The sequence below is a fragment of the Dendropsophus ebraccatus genome, chromosome 2 (assembly GCF_027789765.1).
Source record: "Dendropsophus ebraccatus isolate aDenEbr1 chromosome 2, aDenEbr1.pat, whole genome shotgun sequence".
NCBI lineage: Eukaryota > Metazoa > Chordata > Amphibia > Anura > Hylidae > Dendropsophus > Dendropsophus ebraccatus.
The window spans coordinates 5,132,052-5,147,377 of NC_091455.1; the positions used below are offsets into that span (position 1 = coordinate 5,132,052).

The window sequence follows — 15,326 nt, forward strand, 5'->3', positions numbered from 1 at the left end:
CACAAATGTATCTATATGTGAATAATCCCCAATTGGTGGTGTTTTCATACTTTTTTGTTTTAGTGTGGTGAATGGTCCTTCTCCTTCTCTTTTGGGTGTGGGGTTTGCCAATTCCATCATATCCCTATATACGGGTATATCTTCTTCTTCAATACCTAATTCTTGATATTCTTTTTTGTTTTTTATGGAGAAGTATTTCTTCCACTTCAAATTTCTTGCGTATAGGTGTATGTCCTTCACCCACATAAACGCATTGAATTTCACCGAGGGGACAAACGACAGACCCTTTGTTAGAACATTCATTTCTGGTTCCGTAAGCACTCGTTCAGTTAAAGATTTATTATTTGCAATTTATCATCCGCTTTTGTTATTTGCAATTTGTCATCCGCTTTTGCAGTTTTTACTTTCTGTTCCGAAGGACGTATTGGGATATCGGTGGTGTTCCTAAAAAAACCCTCCCCCGTCCTCGTCCTCTTCCTCGTCCACGTCCCCTTCCTCTTTGTTGATCCCTTATTCCGCGATTTGAAGAATTTTCTGTATCAGATGCCTCTGCTTCTGATGAGGACACGTCTGTTTCTTGTGTGTTCACTATATTATATTTTATGGCTTCATATACCCTTTTTTCCTTGAAGTCGGCTGAATCCCTTTTATATTGTTGATGTTTTCGTTCTTTTAAATGTGCTACAAATTTCTGTATGTCCTCCTCTAGCGTTTTTTCTTTCTTGCTAAATGCTGGATCTTCTCTTTGTGTATTTATCTTCTCTACTGTCTCATCTAGTTTTGTTGTTAATGTTTCCAGATAAATTTTTTCCTCTTCCAGTAGAATCTGCATCAGCCTCAGTGAGCCATCTGTGGCTTCCTTTTCCCACCTTTCTTAGATTTTTTCAGTTTTTAATCTTGGTGCTGGTGTGATTGGGTTCCTTAGTCCCCTAGGGACTATGCCATTCTTAATATAATTCTCCAAACTGTGAATTTCCCACCATGAACGTGCATGATCCTTGTATAGTCTTGTTAGGGATCTGAAGGAGTTTTTTAAGGACGTTGTTTGTGTTTGAAAGGTTAGTTCTTTTTCCGAAAACACTTCTTTCGCATCCTCCAACCATTTGGCATTATCCACCTTGCCGCTCAGCAATCCAGCCATTCCCTTCGTTTAAGGAAGGGGTATCAGTAGCACTCTGATGATTTGTAATTAATGTTAATTTCCTATATGTGTTTATGTCGCACTGAAAAAATAGGATTTTATCTTTAAATTTTTTTTTTTTTTCCACTTTATTTTTCATTTTTCCAAAAAGAACAATACATTACATCAATTATTACAATTCATATAAAATATTATCACATTTTACAAATCTTTTACTTTATCTCATATAAAACTTTTCATCCCAAATTCTCTGCAACCCTCCCCTACCCCCCGCAATCTGCCATAAAAAATAAAATAAATAAATAAATAAATAAAAAAATGAAATATTGTAATGACTTACGCATATCATCATTACATTCACACCTTGAATGTTTCTTTCCATTCCGACAACTCCTTCTTGAATTATTTTTTTGGCCAATGTTTTTTTTTTTTTTAAATTATTTATTTTTTTATAAATTTCCAACATAAAACTCCATATACCATATATACAATACATACAGTACAAAAATACATACAATTACCCCTCACCTCCCCCACCCCCCTTACCATTCGGCACGGCAGGAAAAAAAAAAACAAAAAAAAAAAAAACAAAAAAAAAAAAAAAAAAACAAAAGCCTCCATTCACCTTACATTCCGCCTATCTGCTCACTCCACTTTCCCCATATCTTCTTGTGTTTACTGATTGCTCTCCTTGAGGCCCGGGCGGATATATACTCATAACTTTTAATTTTCCCCACTAAGTTAATCCACTCTTTTTTTTTTTTAAAAAAATAACTTAGTTAAAAACTTCTATATTCAAAAAGTCACCAGATGCTTAAAGACCTAATTTCTATTTACACAGCCATCACCAATAATTTAGCTTGTACATAAGTGCAAAGAGTTTCTTTCCCCTCTTTACAATAAATATATATATCCGTGCACCTTTGTTCTTTATATTCAGTCCACGTATTTTATTTACAGTTTATTTGTATTCTTTATGTCCCTTTCTTTTTAAAGTTTTTTTATATTATCTTCAAGGTGTATGGATACCCATACAAGGTGTAAACGGCTCTGTTTGCCCGGTGCAATGCGTCACTGAGTATCTGTCTTTGCGGCCCAGAGGCCAGAATTTTTTCATTCATGCAGATTCCACTCTCGTTACCAGGTACCAGTTTATTTCGGTTGTCGGCTATCGGAGTTCCCCCTGCTATTATTAGGTCTTGCTAGGCCCGTGATCTGGATTCTTGGCCACTCATATATTGCTCGAGCGGCACAGAGAGAGGAGTGTCAACCGGTGGGCCGCGACCTTGGATTTCGTGGCATGGAAGTCAATTGGAGGAGTATTGGTGGGCTGCGGTGGCTCCAGGTGTTCTTGGAAGTTGTTGACATCAGTTCCAGAGTGTCTGGTGCAATAATTTTAGTTTTGCATGTGGGGGGAAATGATCTCTGCTCCATGAGAATGGCTGAGTTATTGACACTCATGCGAGCAGACATCAACCGTTTTGCTACCTTTTTCTCAGACCTAGTCTTGGTCTGGCAAGATGCCCGGGATGTCGCTGCCGTTGAGAGGGCCCGTAGGTCCATCAATTCCCGTGTGTCCCGATTTGTAAGATCCAGGTCCTGGGTGGTAGTTAGGCACCGGCAGCTCGAGGGTGACAACAGCAGTCTGATGCGGCCTGATGGAGTGCATCTCTTCGACATCGGATTGGATATTTTTATATCTGTCCTCCAGGATGGCATCAAACAGGCCATATATTTGCTTGGCGGGGGTCGGAGCCCTATAGGTTTATAAGGGCTCCTTGGTGGCGGTTCCGAGGTTAAAGGTTGTGATAAAGCGAGCCTGGAAGTTTGATGTGCCCGCTGGGAGTCCAGCGGCCGGCACTCCGCGCCCAGCCTGGGTATGAGTTCTCCATGTTGGAGAGAGTTGGGAGTTACTTGAAAGAGTTAAAATTAATAAATGCTGTGGCCGACCCTCGTCCAGCAAAAGTAGAATGGTGTTGTGTTTTTATTTAGTCATAAGAGCCAGCAGTCTGCGGGGGATATAGGTTGGTTACCTGTTGGCAGGGCCGCCAACAGGGCATTACTGGCAGTACAGGTGTATGGGGCCCGGCCTATGGGGGGGCCCGGGTCTCCCACACACTACACTTTGTGAGAAGCCTGGTATACAGACAGTGCAGGGAGAGGGGAGAGCTCTCGCAGATGTAAGGGGCCCCTTCTACTTAACTAAAATCATTAGGCCCTCCTCCCCCCTGCACTGTCTGTGGACCGGGCTGCAGAATCCCCCCCTCCCTCCACAATGGACCGGCCCCCTCCTCAGCAGCTTCCAGGCTCGTGTGGAGCTGGTGACTTCCGGCCTGTGTGCTCTCCCAGATAACAGGTAGATGCAGCGGGCCCCTCTCCTCTCTCCTCTCTCCTGATTCCCCTCTCCTCTCTCCTCTCTCCTGCCTCCCCCTCTCCTCTCTCCTCTCTCCTGATTCCCCTCTCCTCTCTCCTCCCTCCCTCCTTCCATCTCACAAACTTCTCTGGCTGCCATCGTCTCTGCTGCAAGGTCGGAACATGAGGGGGAGGGGAGGAGCCGCTGTGTGAGGAGCACTGAAGACTGAATGGGTCCTGGAGCTTCCCTGCATAGAGTAAGTGTGTGTGAGAGAGTGAGTGTGAGTGAGTGAGTGAGTGTGTGTGTGTGTGTGTGTGAGTGTGAGAGATAGAGAGTGTGTGAGTGAGAGAGAGAGTGTGTGTGTGTCAACATCCTGGTATAGTATATAAATCTGCTATGGCTGAACCAGTCCCTACCGTACTGACAACTCGGCTCTGCTGTGCCTGACCAATGTAACCGACAACTCTGCTGTGCCTGACCAATGTAACCGACAACTCTGCTGTGCCTGACCAATGTAACTGACAACTCTGCTGTGCCTGACCAATGTAACTGACAACTCTGCTGTGCCTGACCAATGTAAACGACAACTCGGCTCTGCTGAGCCTGACCAATGTAACCGACAACTCAGATCTGCTGTGCCTGACCAATGTAACTGACAACTCTGCTGTGCCTGACCAATGTAACCGACAACTCAGCTCTGCTGTGCTTGACCAATGTAACTGACAACTCTGCTGTGCCTGACCAATGTAACCGACAACTCAGCTCTGCTGTGCCTGACCAATGTAACTGACAACTCTGCTGTGCCCGACCAATGTAACCGACAACTCGGCTCTGCTGTGCTTGACCAATGTAACCGACAACTCGGCTCTGCTGTGCTTGACCAATGTAACCGACAACTCGGCTCTGCTGTGCTTGACCAATGTAACAATGCGTCTGAAGCACAGGAGGCGGGCCGGCTTGCCCCAGTGGGAGGGAATTCCCTCCCCTCTATGACGGGGCTCCATTATAATCAATGGAGCCGCGTCATAGGGAGGCGGGGGATTCCGCCCACTGGGGCAAGCCGGCCCGCCTCCTGTGCTTCAGACCTAGCTCGGTACCCGTGGATAGAACGGCGCCGTACACGGGAACCGGGCCGCAGCTCTAAAGACATACCACGGCATCGGCTTCACCGTGATGGCGGCGTTCTATCCGTGGGTCATATTAAAGAGGATGTGTGTGTGTGTGTTGATTTCTGTGGACATGGAGTCTGGAGGGGTGATGCTGTATGGTATCTGTATATTATATCCAGGCTGTATGGTATGTGTATACTATATCCAGCATATATATATGTGTATACTACATCCATATATATATATATATATATATATATATATATATATATATATATATCAGCAGCGGCTGACCAGGCATGCTGGGGGTTCTAGTTGCAAAGCAGCGGCAGACAGCACATCTAATTTCAATTTGTATGTTAAGTGTGCTGTTTGTTTGCCGTTACATCCCCACCCCAGCTAGCCGGGAGTGATGTGCCCTGTGCCAACCACACAGGACAATTTGGCTGTATGGGGCCCCGAAAATCCTGATGGCGGCCCTGCCTGTTTGCAGTCTTACAGGCTCCTGAGTATCAGACACAATCCCACCCAGTACACAGGCATCAGATATATGGACTATTAACCCTCTCCTCTCAGGGTCTGGATCACATACAGCACTATTATCCTGTGACCATGTATCCTTGCAGTCCATGCAGTCATCCCCAGTGCCTGGTGCAGTTAACCCCTCAGTGGCCACATTGCCCTCTACAGGCTGTGCAGCAGCCATGACACTTGCAGATCTCTCTTGTGTTACAATATTTATCACACTGTCATAAACAATGTCCTGATTGCTGATCATTTCCTGTCTCCGGGATGCTTGATGCCTGGTTTCCTTCCTTACTAGAGGTGACCATGTCTGTATTTTTGGGGGTACATTTGGCTCTTTTCTATATGAATCTTTCATAGCAACAAGATCCCTCGGACAAACATCCAGCCGCTCACACTTCATCAGCTTCTCTCTAGGATCAGTCTCTCTCTTTACGTCATCACGCAATCTTGAGATTTGCAATTCCGTCTTCAGTATATCCTTATTGATAACTTTAGTACTTACAGCAGCGACAGCAGCCATCTCCTCATCCACAACCCCAGACTGACCTCCACAAGATGGACCTTCTCCAACATCAGGATGGAGGCCCAGATCCAGACCAGGGCCTTTCCCAGAGGACTCAGTCCAACTCCCCTCACTCCCTCCAGGATCTGAAGCCATTCCCCCTCCCCCAGAGGGAGCTCAGGTGCACACAACCTCACTCTGTGACACCCCCTTTACACTGTGCAAGCAGTAGTAAACTTAGATATGGCTTGCGTAAGAAATACAGAAATCAGAAAATATACTAGTGGTCCCACTAGTTTTTTGGGGGCTGTGATATACAATCTGGCGATGGCTGCACCTGTACACACTCTGTGACACCCCCTTTACTCTGTGCAGGCAGTAGTGAACTTAAATATATGTCTTGTGTAAGAAATACAGAAATCAGAAAATATAGTAGAGGGCCCAATAAAAGAGTACTGATTTACTGAGCCCTTCTTAGGGGTGTGTATGCAACACCTAATGTCCCCTTTCTGCCAGCAGCCGGTCACCACAATGTGCAGGTGAAATCGTGGTAGCTGCACTGCAAGTCCCAGCCAGCAGTCTGTAGAAATACAATTTAAAAACGATTTGAAGTAAGGGCTGTTTGGTTGTTTCGCTAGTATTTCCTGCCTACTGGAACACTAATTCACCCCCCTAACGCTCTCCCTGACCAGCAGCAGCTCTGTCCCTAATCTCTTCCAGCATACATGTGAGCAGAGCCTTGCCGGACGCGCTTTTTATATGGCAGGGTCATCTGATCTGGCCAACCAATCACTGCTATCGACATGTATGGGTCCCACGTGATCGCAGGATGTACCAAAGAGTCTCCTGCATGTTTATTAGCTGAGAAATAGCGCCCAAACTTACAGGAAATGGATGATGAGATTTTCTCGAGTATCGCGAGATGCTCGTCCGAGTAACTAGTACCCTCATACTCGAACGAGTACCAAGCTGGGACGAGCATGCTCGCTCATCACTAGTCACTATACTATGATACTTGCTTGCCAATGGGCTGTTCTATACCATGCTATTATTTCGAACTATTCGGTTCCATTTTGGAATGGAAGTTACGATATGAGATGCAGGGCAGTCTTTCCCATTGGGCAGGGTAGGCGGCTGCCCGGGGGCCTATGACTCATGGGGGGCCCCAGTGGCAGTCGCCTACCCTGCAGAAAGGGAAAGACCAGGGGCGGGCTGGGCCGGGGGGCATGTGTCCCCCGGCCGGTCTTCCTCACCATTGAGTGGGCCGTGGGCCACGACCCGCGGCCGACCCTCTGCAGTAGTTGTGACTGAGAGAATAGCGCGGCCGGCCGCCGTGCTATTCCCTCAGTCTCTTCTGGGCCGCCTGATCCCCCCAGGAGCCGCAGACGTGCTGTACGCAGGCACGTCTGCAGGCACCTACATCAGGTCCCCAGCGGTGACGTTACTTCCCTGACGCGCCGCTGAGGACCTGAGAGCGGAGAGAGGAGCCGCCGTGCTGCAGCAGCAGGGAGAAGCTGCAGACTGAAGATCCGGCCCGAGGAGAGGTGAGTTGTATTATTTTTTTATATATTTTTTTTTTAAACCCCTTCACATGTGGCCACACCGGGGGGGGATGGGGCGAATTGAGATGCACAGGAGGGCTATTTTAGATGGGAGGATGCAGGGGGGAGCTATTCTTCGTGGGAAGATGCACAGGGGGGTCTATTCTATAGGGGGGGGGGTGCACAGGGGGGCTATTCTATATGGGAAGATGCACAGGGGGGGCTATTCTATATGGGGAGATGCACAGGGGGGGCTATTCTATATGGGGAGATGCACAGGGGGGGGCTATTCTATATGGGGAGATGCACAGGGGGGGCTATTCTATATGGGGAGATGCACAGGGGGGGCTATTCTATATGGGGAGATGCACAGGGGGGGCTATTCTATATGGGGAGATGCACAGGGGGGGGCTATTCTATATGGGGAGATGCACAGGGGGGGCTATTCTATATGGGGAGATGCACAGGGGGGGCTATTCTATATGGGGAGATGCACAGGGGGGGCTATTCTATATGGGGAGATGCACAGGGGGGGCTATTCTATATGGGGAGATGCACAGGGGGGGCTATTCTATATGGGGAGATGCACAGGGGGGGCTATTCTATATGGGGGGATGCACAGGGGGGGCTATTCTATATGGGGGGGGGCTATTCTATATGGGGGATGCACAGGGGGGGCTATTCTATATGGGGGGATACACAGGGGGGGGGCTATTCTATATGGGGGGATGCAGGGGGGCTATTCTATATGGGGGGGGCTATTCTATATGGGGGGATGCAGGGGGGGCTATTCTATATGGGGGGATGCAGGGGGGTATTCTATTTCTTTTTCCCCACATGGGGCTGCATGGCACAAGGTTAGGGGGGGAGGGGTGATGCGGGGACTTGATCTTGGGTGGGGGGGCCCAGTCCACAACTGTGCCCAGGGGCCCATAGTTTTGTTAAGACGGCCCTGATGAGATGGGTAGCAATGCAATCATACATTACCTTGATGAATTCTTGTTTGTAGCCCCTGGTGGTAACATATCAGTTTTTCCTTTCCACCTTGTTTCTATATGAAAAAGTTTGGTGTATCCATAGCGGCAGACAAAACTGAGGGTCCCACCACTTCCCTTTCTAGGGATAGAACTCGATTCGCTAGAAATGGTTTTAATGCTGTTTTCTGTTCTACTAAAAAAAGGTCACCCTTGACCAGTTACAATTCCTCCTAGGTGTATTAGTCTTCACCTGCAGAATAATGCCCATGGGCAGTATTTCTGGCAGGCGTCTGTCTTTATTCACGAGAATGAGATTGGTCCAATGGCCAGGCCACAATATTCGCCTGACAAAGCCTTTAACCCCTTAGTGACCGCCATGCTGCCTTTTCACGGCGGTCACTAATGGGCTTTATTCCGATACGTACGCCTTTTAACGGCGTACGCATCGGAACAAATTGCCGCCCGGCGACGGCTGCAGGACGGGGGATCAGCGGTCAGTGTGACAGCTGACCCCCTCCTGTAACTGTCAAAGCGTGACAGCGGCATCTAACGGGTTCCGGTCGGTGCCGCGGGTATACTGACCTGATCAGAAGTCCCGCGGCAAAGTCCGGTCCCCCGACGGTCTCCATGGTGATCCCGGGGTCCTAATGAAGGCCCCCGGGCTCACCATGGATATGCCTCTGCTCAGCCATACACAGGTAAGGCCAAGCAGATGCCTGTCAGCAAGTAGCTGACACATACTCAATACACTGCATTACAATAGTAATTATTACGGATTATTACGGCGATCACTAATGGGCTCTATTCTGCTGCCATCAGCTCTTTATGGCGATGGTGCAGAATAGTGCAGCAGCACCGGTAATGCCCGCAGCCCCCTCCTCTCAGCTACCAGAGGTAGCTGAGGGGTTGGGGCAGAGTGTGGGGTAAGTCCCGGCAAGTCCCCTCACCGTCGATCGTCGTTATTATCAGTATAACGGCGGCCACCGGTAACGGACATTGCCAGCGCAGTTGAACGCTTTCATCTCTTCTCACCATGAATCCACAGTGAGAGGAGATGAGAACATGTCCCCGCCCCTGTCCCCAGAATTAACCCTAGTGACCTGGTCACTGACCCTCCCCTCTTGGATCAGATGGCCGCCGCCATCACTGTGAACAGACTCTGTTCACAGTGATGGATTCCTAAAAATGATCAAAGCTTCATTCCCTCCACCGACCGGAGGTGGCGGAGAGCATGGGGCAATAATCGGTGACCACCCGGTGTGGTCCCAGTACAAGTGATCAGCGGTATATACTACATACCACTTATCGCTTGTTCCAAATGGTGTCGGCACTTTTTTACGCCTGTCACCAAAGTCAAGTGCCCTGGATTACCCGTAACCACCCTGGATTACTTGTAACCACCCCAGAGTACCTGTAACCACCCCAGATTGCCCGTCACCACCCCAGATTGCCTGTAACCACCCTAGATTGCCTGTAATCTCCCCAGATTGTCCGTAATCTCCCCAGATTGCCCGTATCCACCCCAGATAGTCCATAACCATCCCAGACAGCCCATAACCACCCCAGATTGCCCGTCACTACCCCAGATTGCCTGTCACTACCCCAAATTGCCTGTAATCTCCCGATTTCCCGTATCCCCTCCAGATTGCCTGTAACCACCCCAGATAGCCCATTCCCATTCCAGACAGCCCGTAACCACCACAGATTGCCCGTAACCACCCCAGATTGCCACAGACTGCCTGTAACTACCCCAAATTGCCTGTAACCACCCCAGATTGCTCGCAACCACCCCAGATTGCTCGCAACCACCCCAGATTGCTCGCAACCACCCCAGATTGCCCGCAACCCCCCCAGATTGCCCGTCACCACCCCAGATTTCCCGTCACCACCCCAGATTGCCCGTTGCAACCCCAGATAGTCAGTGAACACCCCCAGATTGCCCATCACCACCCCAGATAGCCAATAAACACCCCAAGATTGCCCATAACCACCCCATATAGCCAGTAAACACCCCAAGATTGCCCATAACCACCCCATATAGCCAGTAAACACCCCAAGATTGCCCATAACCACCCCATACAGCCAGTAAACACCCCCAGATTGCCCGTAACCACCCCAGATTGCCCGTGACCACCACAGATTGCCCGTAACCACCCCAGATTGGCACAGACTGCTCGTAACCACCCCAGATTGCCCATAACCCCACCAGATTGCCTGTTGCCACCTCAGATAGCCAGTAAACACCCCGAGATTGTCCATTACCACCCCAGATAACCAGTAAACACCCACATAATGCCTGTAACTAAAATGACACTCCTTCTCTTCTGAGCCCTGCTGTGTGCCCATACAGTGGTTTATGCCCACGTATGGGGTACCATTGTACTCAGGAGAACCTCCGTTACAAATTTTGGGGTGCTTTTTCTCCCCTGTTCCTGGTGAAATAGAGAAATTTCAAACTAAACAAACATGTTATTGGAAAAATTAAATTTTTTTCATTTTTACGGTCTTCTTTTGAATACTTTCCTCCAATACCTGTGGGGTCAAAATGCTCACCACACCCCAAGTTGAATTCCTTGAGGGTTGTACTTTCCAAAATGGGATGACTTTTGGGGGGTTCTATTCTGCTGACACTACAGGGGCTCTGAAAACGCACCTGGCGCTCAGAAACTTCAGAAAAATCTTCACTGAAAATGCTAATTGGCGCTCCTTCCCTTCTGAGCCCGGCTGTGTGCCCATGCAGTGGTTTATGCCCACATATGGGGTACAGTTCTACTCAGGAGAACCTGCTTTACATATATTAGGGTGAGTTTTCTCCCCTGTTCCTCGTGAAATTGAGAAATGTCAAACTAAACAAACATATTATTGGAAAAATGTTATTTTTTCATTTTTACTGTCTTCTTTTGAATACTTTCCTCTAATACTTGTGGGGTCAAAATGGTCACCACACCCCAAGATGTATTCTTTGAGGGGTGCACTTTCCTAAATAAGGGGGGCTTTTGTAGGGGGGTTATTCTGCTGACACTACAGGGGAGCTGCAAACGTACCTGGCGCTCAGAAACTTCTTCAGCAAAATCTGAACTGGAAATGCTAATTGGCGCTCCTTCCCTTCTGAGCCCCACTGTGTGCCCATACAGTGGTTTATGCCCACGTATGGGGTACCGTTCTACGCAGGAGAACCTGCGTTACATGTATTGGGGTGAGTTTTCTTCCCTGTTTCCCGTGAAATTGAGAAATTTCAAACTAAACAAACATATTATTGGAAAAATTCTATTTTTTCATTTTTACTGTCTTCTTTTGAATACTTTCCTCTAATACCTGTGGGGTCAAAATGGTCACCACACACCAAGATGTATTCTTTGAGGGGTGTACTTTCCAAAATGGGGTGACTTTTGGGGGGGGGTTCTATTCTGCTGACACTACAGGGGCACTGCAAACGCACCTGGCGCTCAGAAACTTAAGCAAAATCTGAACTGGAAATGCTAATAGGCGCTCCTTCCCTTCTGAGCCCGGCTGTGTGCCCATACAGTGGTTTATGCCCACATATGGGGTACCGTTGTACTCAGGAGAACCTGCGTTACTAAATTTCGGGTGCATTTTCTCTCATGTTTATTATGAAAATGAGATACTTTAATCTTAACAAATATATTATTGGAAAATTTCTTTTTGCCATTTTTTTCGGGCCTAATTGTGAATACTTTCTTCCAGCCCCTGTAGGGTTAAAATGCTCATTATACCCCTAGATTAATTCTTTAACCTCTTAAGGACATAGGACGTATGCGTACGTCATATGTCCTCACTTGCACTTCAAAGCGGGGCCGCGCGGCGGCCCAGCTTTGAAGTGCCGCGATCCCGGGTGCCGCGAGTAGCCCGGGACCGCTGCTATTAGCGGGCACGGTCTGATCGCCGTGCCCGCTAATTAGCTAATCGGAGGCAGCTGTCAAAGTTCCGATTACCGGAGGCAACGTTTCCCTGGGGTCTAGTGGGGGAGATCGCTCCTCCGGGACCTTGTCCTGGAGGAGCGATCTCCGTTACTGATGCCGGCCGGGGACGCGTTCAAGATGGCGCCGTCCTCGGCTCGGCACTCGTTCGTTTTCGGCTGCAGCAGCCGTAATCGCCCAAAACTATTAATTAATCACATTCCTGATCTCGTACGGTAAACGGCGTCAGCGCAAAAAATCCCAAAGTGCAAAATTGTATTTTTGGTCGCATCAAATCCAGAAAAAATGTAATATAAAGCGATCAAAAAGTCGTATATGCGCAATCAAGGTACCGATAGAAAGATCACATCATGGCGCAAAAAATGACACCTCGCACAGCCCCATAGACCAAAGGATAAAAGCGCTATAAGCCTGGGAATGGAGCGATTTTAAGGAACGTATATTGGTTAACAACGGTTTGAATTTTTTACAGGCCATCAGATACAATATAAGTTATACATGTTATATATCGTTTTAATCGTAACGACTTGAGGAACATGCATAACAAGTCAGTTTTACCCCAGGGCGAATGGCGTAAAAACACATTTCCCCCAAATAAAAGAAATGCGGGTTTTTTTTCAATTTCACCACACTTTGAATTTTTTTCTGGTTTCGCAGTGTACTTTATGCAAAAATTCAGCCTGTAATTGCAAAGTACAATTAGTGACGCAAAAAATAAGGGGTCATGTGGGTTTCTAGGTGGAAAAATGCAAGTGCTATGACCTTTTAAACAAAAGGAGGAAAAACCGAAAACGTAAAAACGAAAATGGGCCATGTCCTTAAAGGGTTAAGGTGTCTAGTTTCCAAAATGGGGTCACTTATGGGGGTTTCCAGTATACAAGCCTCCTAAATCAGCTTAAGAAAAGAACTGGTCCCTAAAAAAAATCAGTTTTGGAAATTTCATGAAAATTTGATAATTTGCTGATAAATTTCTAAGCCCCGTAACACCCTAAAAAAGTTAAATATGTTTACGAAATTATGGCAGAATAAAGAGGACATATTGGTAATGTGACTTAGTAACTAATTTTTGTCATGTGACTTTCTTTTTTTAGAAGCAAAGAATTTCAAAGTTCGTAAAGTGCACAATTTTCTAATTTTTCATGATATTTTGATGTTTTTCACAAAAAACACACAAGACAGTGACCAAATTTTGCCACTAACATAAAGTACTATATGTTACGAAAAAACAATCTCAGAATCGCTAGCATACGTTAAAGCATCACTGAGCTATAAGCACATAAAGTGAGACAGGTCAGATTTTGAAAAATGAGCCTGGTCATTAAGGCCCAAATAGGCTTGGTCCTTAAGGGGTTAAAAGCGGACCTCATGGTTTGGAGACAATTCCTGTCAACATACAATGGTTGAACATGTGTTCCATCTTGTGAGGTCACTAACGCTGAGGTGCCCCTTTTCACTGATGCAGCAGGTTCTTGTGGTTTTGAGGCCATACTAGGTTTGGATTGGTGTTCCAAACCTTGGCCTTAAGATTGGCAGGAATATAGTATTTGCTTTTAGTCACAATATGTTCCCGGCACCTGTAACTTGATAGCTGACAATCTCTCTCGCTTTAATTGGCAGGAGTTTCAAAGCCTTTGCCCAGGTGCAGCACAGGAGGATGCAGAGTGCCCACATCATCGCTGGGACTTACCTGGAACAGTTATGGTAAGGCGTGGAGGGAATGCCTTTCAATGGTGGGGTCCCATTAAGTTGCCATATGTAATGTGGATAGGTTCGCAGTTACCATCTCCTATCTGCTCTCCTTACGGGAAAGCGGGGTTTCAAGCTTAGTGGCTCTGCGAAGGTTATTGGGGCTCAGTTTCTATTTTAAACTGAGGGATTGAACTGATGTTTCTTCCAAGTTGAAAGAGAGAATATGCCCAAAAAGACTGTAGATGTCCCATCACCAACGCTTTGCTTGGCAAGATGTTGACCCATCTTTGCTCACTCTGTTAGTCGGACTCTAAAGCCCTTTTGTTCACAGTGGCCTTCTGCTTAGCCTTCTTTGGGGCCTTGAGAATTGGTGAGCTTGTGGCCCCACCATCCACTTGTTCGTGTGGTCTTAAGTCTGATGGATGTGGTAGCGTCTTTTAGGGTTAGAATTTGTTGCAGGAAGATGGTACCTGGTTTCTGATAATGTCTGCAACAGGTAGTATGTACCTGGTACAAATAGTCTTCCAATACGTTTCCTGACACCCCCATGGTGATACTTTCTTGCTACATGATGACGGCTGCCTCTTAACCTATTTTCAATTTCAGTCGGTGATGAAGAAAAGTTTTGGAGTTATCAGGTGTTTCTCCAGCTGACTATGGCGCACACTCCTTTCTTATAGGAACAGCGACGGAGGCAGCTAAAGACAGTGTTCCAGAAACCCAGATCCACAGAATAGGGAGATGATGGTCTTCATGCTACAATGCGTACAAGGCGTACAATGGAGAGAGCAGAACCCGTCTTCACTGGCTTCTCTGTAATGAAGACGTGTTTGCCTGATAATGCACAGATAAGAAGTCAGGGGGGGGAGGCTGGGAGATTGCTTCTTGAGTACAGAAGGAGGCTTTTTTGGCTGATGAAACCTATTACAGAGTTTCTTAAAATCGCTTATACTACTGATTTCTGCAATAAAAAAAAAAACATGACAGTTACGCTTTAAAGTTATCTAATAGATATTAATAAAGGTTAAGGGGTCAGTTATGTTGCTTAGAGGTGCGCTACTCCTAGCAGCCTTGGGTACACCAATCTGCCTAAGTAAGGAACTGCCAGGGTGTTTGTGGCCCGGGTAATCCAGCCCTGTCGTGTTTGGTGTTTCCACCTCCCAATCTCATTGGTGGCTTAGGAGTAATCGGAATCCCTTATGTGGTGGCCTATCATGGAGCAGTTTGGTTGTCATATACCCTTCCTGCTCAGTATCAGCCCTCTTCCTGCATGATACAGCAAGGACGCTCCACCCACCCACCCCCCATTCTGCTGTGTTCATGGTTTATGATACTCTCTAAGGGTCAATTTACACAGTCAGGGTGCGTGCACACTACAGAATTCCCGTGTATGACCCTCGGCGGATTCCGTCACTCGTACCTGCACGCGACATGTCAATTCTTTCGGCGGAATGTGGAATCTGCCCATGCATAGAATAGTGTCTATGGCACGGGCGGAGATCCACGCCGCTGCATGCGTATACGAGCGACGGAATCCGCCGTGGGTCA

The 15,326-nt window shown here is 47.2% G+C and overlaps 1 long non-coding RNA gene across 1 annotated transcript; it reads left to right on the forward strand.

Moving 5' to 3' along the window:
- The first annotated feature begins 3,486 nt into the window (after positions 1-3,486).
- On the forward strand, positions 3,487-14,701 carry LOC138782938 (uncharacterized). Its single transcript, XR_011361599.1, has 3 exons — positions 3,487-3,750; positions 13,707-13,790; positions 14,459-14,701. It is a non-coding gene; the product is annotated as an uncharacterized lncRNA (long non-coding RNA).
- The last annotated feature ends 625 nt before the right edge of the window (positions 14,702-15,326 follow it).